The sequence below is a fragment of the Oncorhynchus keta genome, unplaced genomic scaffold (assembly GCF_023373465.1).
Source record: "Oncorhynchus keta strain PuntledgeMale-10-30-2019 unplaced genomic scaffold, Oket_V2 Un_contig_15939_pilon_pilon, whole genome shotgun sequence".
Lineage (NCBI taxonomy): Eukaryota > Metazoa > Chordata > Actinopteri > Salmoniformes > Salmonidae > Oncorhynchus > Oncorhynchus keta.
The window spans coordinates 83,921-93,039 of record NW_026279611.1 but is presented as its reverse complement, the minus strand read 5'-3'; the positions used below and the strand labels follow the sequence as shown (position 1 = coordinate 93,039).

General features: G+C 51.5%; 1 pseudogene; it reads left to right on the top strand.

Annotated features, from left to right (window-relative positions):
- Positions 1–483: 483 nt before the first annotated feature.
- The window catches only part of LOC118379138 (junctophilin-3-like), a 38,471-nt pseudogene continuing 29,835 nt past the window's right edge, over positions 484–9,119 (top strand).

Sequence of the window (9,119 nt, the reverse complement as noted above, 5' to 3'; positions counted from 1 at the left end):
CTGTCCCTGTATCCCTGTCTCTTTAAGAGCCTGCAGGAGGAGGGAGGGAGAGAGAGAGAACACACGCTGCTCTTCCCCTGTCCCTGTATCCCTGTCTCTTTAAGAGCCTGCAGGAGGAGGGAGAGAGAGAGAGAGAGAACACACGCTGCTCTTCCCCTGTCCCTGTATCCCTGTCTCTTTAAGAGCCTGCAGGAGGAGGGAGAGAGAGAGAGAGAGAACACACGCTGCTCTTCCCCTGTCCCTGTATCCCTGTCTCTTTAAGAGCCTGCAGGAGGAGGGAGGGAGAGAGAGAGAACACACGCTGCTCTTCCCCTGTCCCTGTATCCCTGTCTCTTTAAGAGCCTGCAGGAGGAGGGAGGGAGAGAGAGAGAACACACGCTGCTCTTCCCCTGTCCCTGTATCCCTGTCTCTTTAAGAGCCTGCAGGAGGAGGGAGGGAGAGAGGGAGCATGTGGGGGAGGGGTATTGGATGGGGTGGACCAGTCCTTCAGTAATGAGCAGATTTTAGAGCGAGAGAGAGAGAGAGAAAGCAAGGGAGAGAAGAGATCGAGAGACCAACATCATATGACTTGTGGGAAACTGGATATATTAACGACCCAGACATAAGGGGGTTGAGCACCAAATACAGAAGATTAAGAGGAAAGGAAGACAATCATTATATATATATATTTTGTTGTTGCATCAACCCTCCTCCCATGTTGTTCAGGAGAGACTGCAGCTCCATCGCTACAGCGCTGCAGGAGCACAGTGAGGAGGAGGAGGAGGAGGAGGAAGGAGAGAACAAGACAGAAGAAGAGGGGAGCAAAGGGGAAATACACAGTCGGTTAGGTCGTCTGAGGTGTGTGTGTGTTCAGTGTGTGTGTGTGTGTGTTTACGGATGTGTGTGTTCGGATGTTTCCAGCCCATTCTATAGATATAGCCCATCTCTGTTTATTTCTGGGGCGTACTAGTGAGGTACGATCTCTCTCCCGTCTCTATCCTCTCTCCCTCTCCCGTCTCTATCCTCTCTCCCTCTCCCCGTCTCTATCCTCTCTCCCTCTCCCCGTCTCTATCCTCTCTCTCTCTCCCGTCTCTATCCTCTCTCCCTCTCCCGTCTCTATCCTCTCTCCATTTCTGTGTGCCAGTACGGCACAGCTAGACGGGTGGTGGTAGTATGTCTGATTGAGCTCATCAGGCTGTGGCGCTGCTGCCGTCAGGGCCTCTGGGACTATTAGAAAAGCCTGGGCCTAGCCTGTCTGGAGTGCCCCAGCCAACGGAGAGGTGAGTGGGTTAGTGCCATCCCAGCCGGCGAGGAGGGTGGAGGAGGAGGAGGGTGGAGGAGGAGGAGGAGAGGAGGAGGAGGAGGAGAGGAGGAGGAGGAGCGCATACAGCCGTGGGAAGCAGAATGCTCGGCCGGCAGTAGCATCTAGCATCCTTAACACCGCGCCAGGCCCAGACCGAGATCCAGACCCTGCCACCTCCATTGACAGACAGATGAAACCTCTCTCTCCGTCCCAGGTGATGTTCTCTGGACCAAGCCCTGCTTTGTACAAGACGGGGAACCTGTTTTTGATTCCATTATCATAAAAAAAAAAACAACAAGAAGGTAAAGGGAAATACTAGGAGATCTAAACCTCCATGATTCTATCTCCATCTTCGCCTCCCGGCCCTGATCTTTCTGTGTAAACCTGATTTACTCTTCTTGACGTTCTGAGGATTTTGCCTAAACCTGTTTCATGCATGTCCACTGGAGGCAGGTTTGACTTTGATGACGGGGGGTCGTACTGTGGAGGGTGGGAGCAGGGCAAGGCCCATGGCCGGGGGGTCTGCACAGGGCCACAGGGTCAGGGGGAGTACGCCGGGGCCTGGAGCCACGGCTTCGAGGTCCTGGGTGTCTACACCTGGCCCAGCGGGAATAGTTACCAGGGCACGTGGGCGCAGGGGAAACGCCACGGCGTCGGCGTGGAGAGCAAGGGCCGCTGGGACTACAGGGGGGAGGGACGCAGGGCTTCAAGGGACGCTACGGCCAACTGGAGAGCACGGTTAGCGGGGCCCGTTACGAAGGGACCTGGAGCAACGGCCTGCAGGATGGATACGGGACTGAGACGTACTCTGATGGAGGTAAGGAAGGGACACACCAAGCCATCACGCTGAGGTTGCTCTTACTATGCAGCACACTTGTATTCATTCTATTTTGGTGTTAACTCACTATAAAACAGGTGCTATAAGGGTCACTCTACCCTCTCCTTATCCTGTACCTCTCATCCTCCTTTCAACCCTCATCCCATTGCATTATGTTCTCTCCATCTCTTTTCATACAGTATCTCTACCTGCCTCCCCTTGTATCTGAAATGGTTATCCCATATCTGAGAACTATTTCAGCTGGGATTGATAACAATATACAGGTCACCTCCCTAGTCGGCAGGAATAAAAACATGCAGAGAATCAGAGAGGAGCCCTGCAGACTGGCACTAGATCCTAGAGAACATTCAGGACTCTGTCTGGATCTGAGCTAGCTGAATCAGAGAGGAGTCCCTGTAGACTGGCACTAGATCCTAGAGAACATTCAGGACTCTGTCTGGATCTGAGCTAGCTGAATCTGAGAGCGAGCCCTGTAGACTGGCACTAGATCCTAGAGAACATTCAGGACTCTGTCTGGATCTGAGCTAGCTGAATCAGAGATGAACCCCTGTAGACTGGCACTAGATCCTAGAGAACATTCAGGACTCTGTCTGGATCTGAGCTAGCTGAATCAGAGAGGAACCCCTGTAGACTGGCACTAGATCCTAGAGAACATTCTGGACTCTGTCTGGATCTGAGCTAGCTGAATCAGAGAGGAACCCCTGTAGACTGGCACTAGATCCTAGAGAACATTCAGGACTCTGTCTGGATCTGAGCTAGCTGAATCAGAGAGGAACCCCTGTAGACTGGCACTAGATCCTAGAGAACATTCAGGACTCTGTCTGGATCTGGGATAGCTGAATCAGAGAGGAGTCCCTGCAGACTGGCACTAGATCCTAGAGAACATTCAGGACTCTGTCTGGATCTGGGCTAGCTGAATCAGAGAGGAATCCCTGTAGACTGGAACTAGATCCTGGAGAACATTCAGGACTCTGTCTGGATCTGGGCTAGCTGAATCAGAGAGGAATCCCTGCAGACTGGCACTAGATCCTAGAGAACATTCAGGACTCTGTCTGGATCTGGGATAGCTGAATCAGAGAGGAACCCCTGTAGACTGGCACTAGATCCTGGAGAACATTCAGGACTCTGTCTGGATCTGGGCTAGCTGAATCAGAGAGGAATCCCTGTAGACTGGCACTAGATCCTAGAGAACATTCAGGACTCTGTCTGGATCTGGACTAGCTGAATCAGAGAGGAGTCCCTGCAGACTGGCACTAGATCCTAGAGAACATTCCGGACTAGGTCTGGATCTGAGCTAGCTGAATCAGAGAGGAGCCCTTGTAGACTGGCACTAGATCCTGGAGAACATTCAGGACTCTGTCTGGATCTGAGCTAGCTGAATCAGAGAGGAACCCCTGTAGACTTGCACTAGATCCTAGAGAACATTCTGGACTCTGTCTGGATCTGGGCTAGCTGAATCAGAGAGGAACCCCTGTAGACTGGCACTAGATCCTGGAGAACATTCAGGACTCTGTCTGGATCTGGGCTAGCTGAATCAGAGAGGAACCCCTGTAGACTGGCACTAGATCCTGGAGAACATTCAGGACTCTGTCTGGATCTGGGCTAGCTGAATCAGAGAGGAATCCCTGTAGACTGGCACTAGATCCTAGAGAACATTCAGGACTCTGTCTGGATCTGGGCTAGCTGAATCAGAGAGGAGCCCTTGTAGACTGGCACTAGATCCTGGAGAACATTCAGGACTCTGTCTGGATCTGAGCTAGCTGAATCAAAGAGGAGCCCTGTAGACTGGCACTAGATCCTAGAGAACATTCAGGACTCTGTCTGGATCTGAGCTAGCTGAATCAGAGAGGAACCCCTGTAGACTGGCACTAGATCCTAGAGAACATTCAGGACTCTGTCTGGATCTGGGCTAGCTGAATCAGAGAGGAACCCCTGTAGACTGGCACTAGATCCTAGAGAACATTCAGGACTCTGTCTGGATCTGGGCTAGCTGAATCAGAGAGGAACCCCTGCAGACTGACACTAGATCCTAGAGAACATTCTGGACTCTGTCTGGATCTGGGCTCGGCCCTATGTGTGTGTGCAAGCTTTACAAAGACAGAGTATGTAGGCTATATTGTTATTTCCAGTTCTGTAATAAAGTGGTGTGAGAGCAGAACACTTCATGTGGACTAGCAGTATAGTACATGTTACCACGCAAAGACAAACAATGATGCTGCCAGTAATGTCAGCTAACTGAAATGCATCAGTGTTTTTACATGTATATAGCATCTGACTGACTGCCACCATCTTATCTGAAACCTGTTGAATCATTATATCCTCTCAGCATCTCTATTCCCCAAACCTCTATTCCTCCTCCTCTATTACTCCTCCTCTATTCCTCCCTCCTCTATTCCTCCCTCCTCTATACCCCTCCTCTATTCCTCCTCCTCTATTCTCCCTCCTCTATTCCTCCCTCCTCTATTCCCCTCCTCTATTCCTCCTCCTCTATTCCTCCTCCTCTATTCCTCCTCCTCTATTCCTCCCTCCTCTATTCCTCCCTCCTCTATTCCTCCCTCCTCTATTTCTCCCTCCTCTATTTCCCCTCCTCTATTCCTCAACCCTCTATCCCCCTCCTCTATTCCTCCTCCTCTATTCCCCCTCCTCTATTCCTCCTCTTCTATTCCTTCCTTCCCTATTCCCCCCTCTATTCCTCCCTCCTCTTTTCTCTCTTCTATTCCTCCCTCCTCTATTCCCCTCCTCTATTCCTCCCTCCTCTTTTTCCCCTCCTCTGTTCCTCCTCCTCTATTCCCCCTATACCACTCTATTCCTCCTCCTCTATTTCCCTCCTCTATGCCTTCTCCTCTATTCCCCCTCCTCTATTCCTCCTCCTCTATTCCTCCTCCTCTATTCCTCCCTCCTCTATTCCCCCTCCTCTATTCCTCCTCCTCTATTCCTCCTCCTCTATTCTCCCTCCTCTATTCCCCTCCTCTATTCCTCCCTCCTCTATTTCTCCCTCCTCTATTTCCCTCCTCTATTCCCCTCCTCTATTCCTCCTCTTCTATTCCTTCCTTCCCTATTCCCCCTCCTCTTTTCTTTCTCTTCTATTCCTCCCTCCTCTATTCCCCTCCTCTATTCCTCCCTCCTCTTTTCCCCCCTCTGTTCCTCCTCCTCTATTCCCCCTACTCTATTCCTCCTCCTCTATTTCCCCTCCTCTATTCCTCCTCCTCTATTCCCCCTCCTCTATTCCTCCTCTTCTATTCCTTCCTTCCCTATTCCCCTCCTCTATTCCTCCCTCCTCTTTTCTTTCTCTTCTATTCCTCCCTCCTCTATTCCCCCTCCTCTATTCCTCCCTCCTCTTTTTCCCCTCCTCTATTCCTCCTCCTCTATTCCCCCTACTATATTCCTCCTCCTCTATTCCCCCTCCTCTATTCCCCCTTCTCTATTCCTCCTCATCTGTTCCCCGTCCTCTATTCACCCTCCTCTATTCCCCCTCCTCTCTTCCCCCTCCTATATTCCCCCTCCTCTATTCCTCCTCCTCTATTCCTCCTCCTCTATTCGCCCTCCTCCGATACCCCCCCCTCTATTTCTCCTCCTCTATTCCCCCTCCTCTACCCCCCCTCTATTCCTCCTCCTCTATTCCCCTCCTCTATTCCTCCTCCTCTATTCCCCCTCCTCTATTCCCCCTCCTCTTTGCCTTCTCCTCTATTCCCCCTCCTCTATTCCTCCTCCTCTATTCCCCCTCCTCTATTCCTCCTCCTCCATTCCCCCTCCTCTTTGCCTTCTCCTCTATTCCCCTCCTCTATTCCCCTCCTCTATTCCTCCTCCTCTATCCCCCTCTATTCCCCCTCCTCTATTCCCCTCCTCTTTGCCTTCTCCTCTATTCCCCCTCCTCTATTCCCCCTCCTCTTTGCCTTCTCCTCTATTCCCCCTCCTCTATTCCTCCTCCTCTATTCCCCCTCCTCTATTCCCCCTCCTCTATTCCTCCTCCTCTATTCCCCCTCCTCTTTGCCTTCTCCTCTATTCCCCCTCCTCTATTCCCCCTCCTCTTTGCCTTCTCCTCTATTCCCCCTCCTCTATTCCCCCTCCTCTTTGCCTTCTCCTCTATTCCCCCTCCTCTATTGCCCCTCCTCTATTCCCCCTCCTCTTTGCCTTCTCCTCTATTCCCCCTCCTCTATTCCCCCTCCTCTTTGCCTCCTCCTCTATTCCCTCTCCTCTATTCCCCCTCCTCTATTCCCCCTCCTCTATTCCCCCTCCTCTATTCCCTCTCCTCTTTGCCTTCTCCTCTATTCCCCCTCCTCTATTCTTCCTCCTCTATTCCCCCTCCTCTATTCCCCCTCGTTTTTGCCTTCTCCCCTATTCCCCCTCCTCTATTCTTCCTCCTCTATTCCCCTCTCCTCTATTCCCCCTCCTCTATTCTTCCTCCTCTATTCCCCCTCCTCTATTCTTCCTCCTCTATTCCCCCTCCTCTATTCTTCCTCCTCTATTCCCCCTCCTCTATTCTTCCTCCTCTATTCCCCTCTCCTCTATTCCCCCTCCTCTATTCTTCCTCCTCTATTCCCCCTCCTCTATTCTTCCCTCTCTATTCCCCCTCCTCTATTCCCTCTCCTCTATCCCCCCCTCTATTCTCCCTCCTCTTTACCTTCTCCTCTATTCCCCCTCCTCTATTCCTCCTCCTCTATTCCCTCTCCCCTATTCCCCCTCCTCTATTCTTCCCCCTCTATTTCCCCTCCTCTATTCCCCCTCCTCTATTCCCCCTCCTCTATTCCCTCTCCTCTATCCCCCCCTCTATTCCTCCTCCTCTATTACCCCTCCTCTTTGCCTTCTCCTCTATTCCCCCCCTCTATTCCTCCTCCTCTATTCCTCCTCCTCTATTCTTCCTCCTCTATTCCCCCTCCTCCATTCCCCCTCCTATATTCTTCCCTACTATATACACATCCATTCTCTTTCTCTCCCCATCCCTCTCTCGCTCTCTGCATTATACCACAGATGCATCTGTACTGTAAATCGCCATGGTAACGCCGAGACAGCAGGTCAGCCTGTCACTGGAGACTCTGTGTTCTGCGCCCTGATTGGTGCTTTGGCATTGTCACTGGGGTTTTCTGACTTGGGCGCAAAGGGACAGTTTGAAATTGACTGAGGTGGGCCGGTCCAAAATAAGGGAGGTTTATCTAGCGTTTTGTTTTACTTTGGGGAGGGATGGGGGATTTGTATTTATTTTTATTATTAGGCACAGGGGAGGGTAGTGCATTTTCCCTTGGTTTACATTCCCCATTTTGCAGGTTTGACAAAATAATTTCTTCAATATAGCCACATTTCCTCATCTGCCTGCACGCTCCTCCCCTACCAAGGTGTTGTGGTATTTCCCTGATGCTCTACACTTTTCTACACGTTTAGTATACAGTCAACTCTATCCTGCCCTCTGTACATAGTGACAATAGTGGTAGGTGGATCGTTTGTCCAGATCTGCAATAGGTTAACTAGCAATCATGCCACACATAAAATCATTCAAATCTGCATCAATTTTCTATATAAATCCACAAGAACGTAGAGGAATAACTCATTGGCAGAGGAGAGGCCAGGTGCAGAGGAGATGCCAGGTGCAGAGGAGATGCCAGGTGTAGAGGAGAGGCCAGGTGTAGAGGAGAGGCCAGGTGTAGAGGAGAGGCCAGGTGTAGAGGAGAGGCCAGGTACAGAGGAGAGGCCAGGTACAGAGGAGAGGCCAGGTATAGAGGAGAGGCCAGGTATAGAGGAGAGGCCAGGTATAGAGGAGAGGCCAGGTATAGAGGAGAGGCCAGGTATAGAGGAGAGGCCAGGTATAGAGGAGAGGCCAGGTACAGAGGAGAGGCCAGGTATAGAGGAGAGGCCAGGTATAGAGGAGAGGCCAGGTATAGAGGAGAGGCCAGGTATAGAGGAGAGGCCAGGTGTAGAGGAGAGGCCAGGTGTAGAGGAGAGGCCAGGTGTAGAGGAGAGGCCAGGTGTAGAGGAGAGGCCAGGTAGAGGAGAGGCCAGGTATAGAGGAGAGGCCAGGTATAGAGGAGAGGCCAGGTACAGAGGAGAGGCCAGGTACAGAGGAGAGGCCAGGTGTAGAGGAGAGGCCAGGTGTAGAGGAGAGGCCAGGTGTAGAGGAGAGGCCAGGTGTAGAGGAGAGGCCAGGTGTAGAGGAGAGGCCAGGTGTAGAGGAGAGGCCAGGTGTAGAGGAGAGGCCAGGTGCAGAGGAGAGGCCAGGTGCAGAGGAGAGGCCAGGTGCAGAGGAGAGGCCAGGTGCAGAGGAGAGGCCAGGTGCAGGGAGAGGCCAGGTGCAGAGGAGAGGCCAGGTGCAGAGGAGAGGCCAGGTGCAGAGGAGGGCCAGGTGCAGAGGAGAGGCCAGGTGCAGAGGAGAGGCCAGGTGCAGAGGAGAGGCCATCCTAGACTAGCTTTACACATAAAAGAAGAGTGAAGACACGCAGCTCAAACAAATGTAATTTACTATATATAAGGATTCCCTCATATAGAGAGTGGGTTCACCCTATTGGCACGATGCATTATGGGGGTTTTCCTTTCACGCCAATGACCCAGGTTCAGTCCCTTGTCCTGCCGTTCGGTGCGTTGGTGTCAGAAGTGGGAATACCAAAAGGCTCAAATATATCGGTGAGGTACTATAAACTGAAGTGAAAATGCCATTGAATAATGACGCAAAAGCCCCGATATTTGAATGTTTCATTCCGTCTGGATGAATTGTGGGTCTCCTCTTGATCTAGATGAGGCACCGTACAGGACAGTCTGGCTGTGTTTCTCCTTCTGCCCGTCCTCATTCTCCCAAGTCGTCCTACATTGTGTAGCCACACAGTCTCATGCGCCCAGCAGGCCCAGTTATTCAGGAAAGATTAACGCGCGTTCTGCCTCCTTAACAATCAGAGTAGCTATTCCTTGACCTCAAACGCTTCAATATTGTCTAAATATTGGTCACTTAACTTTACTTTTAAAATGTATTCATTTAACTAGACTACTTAAAAAGGTGTCCTGTAGGCTACCTGCACA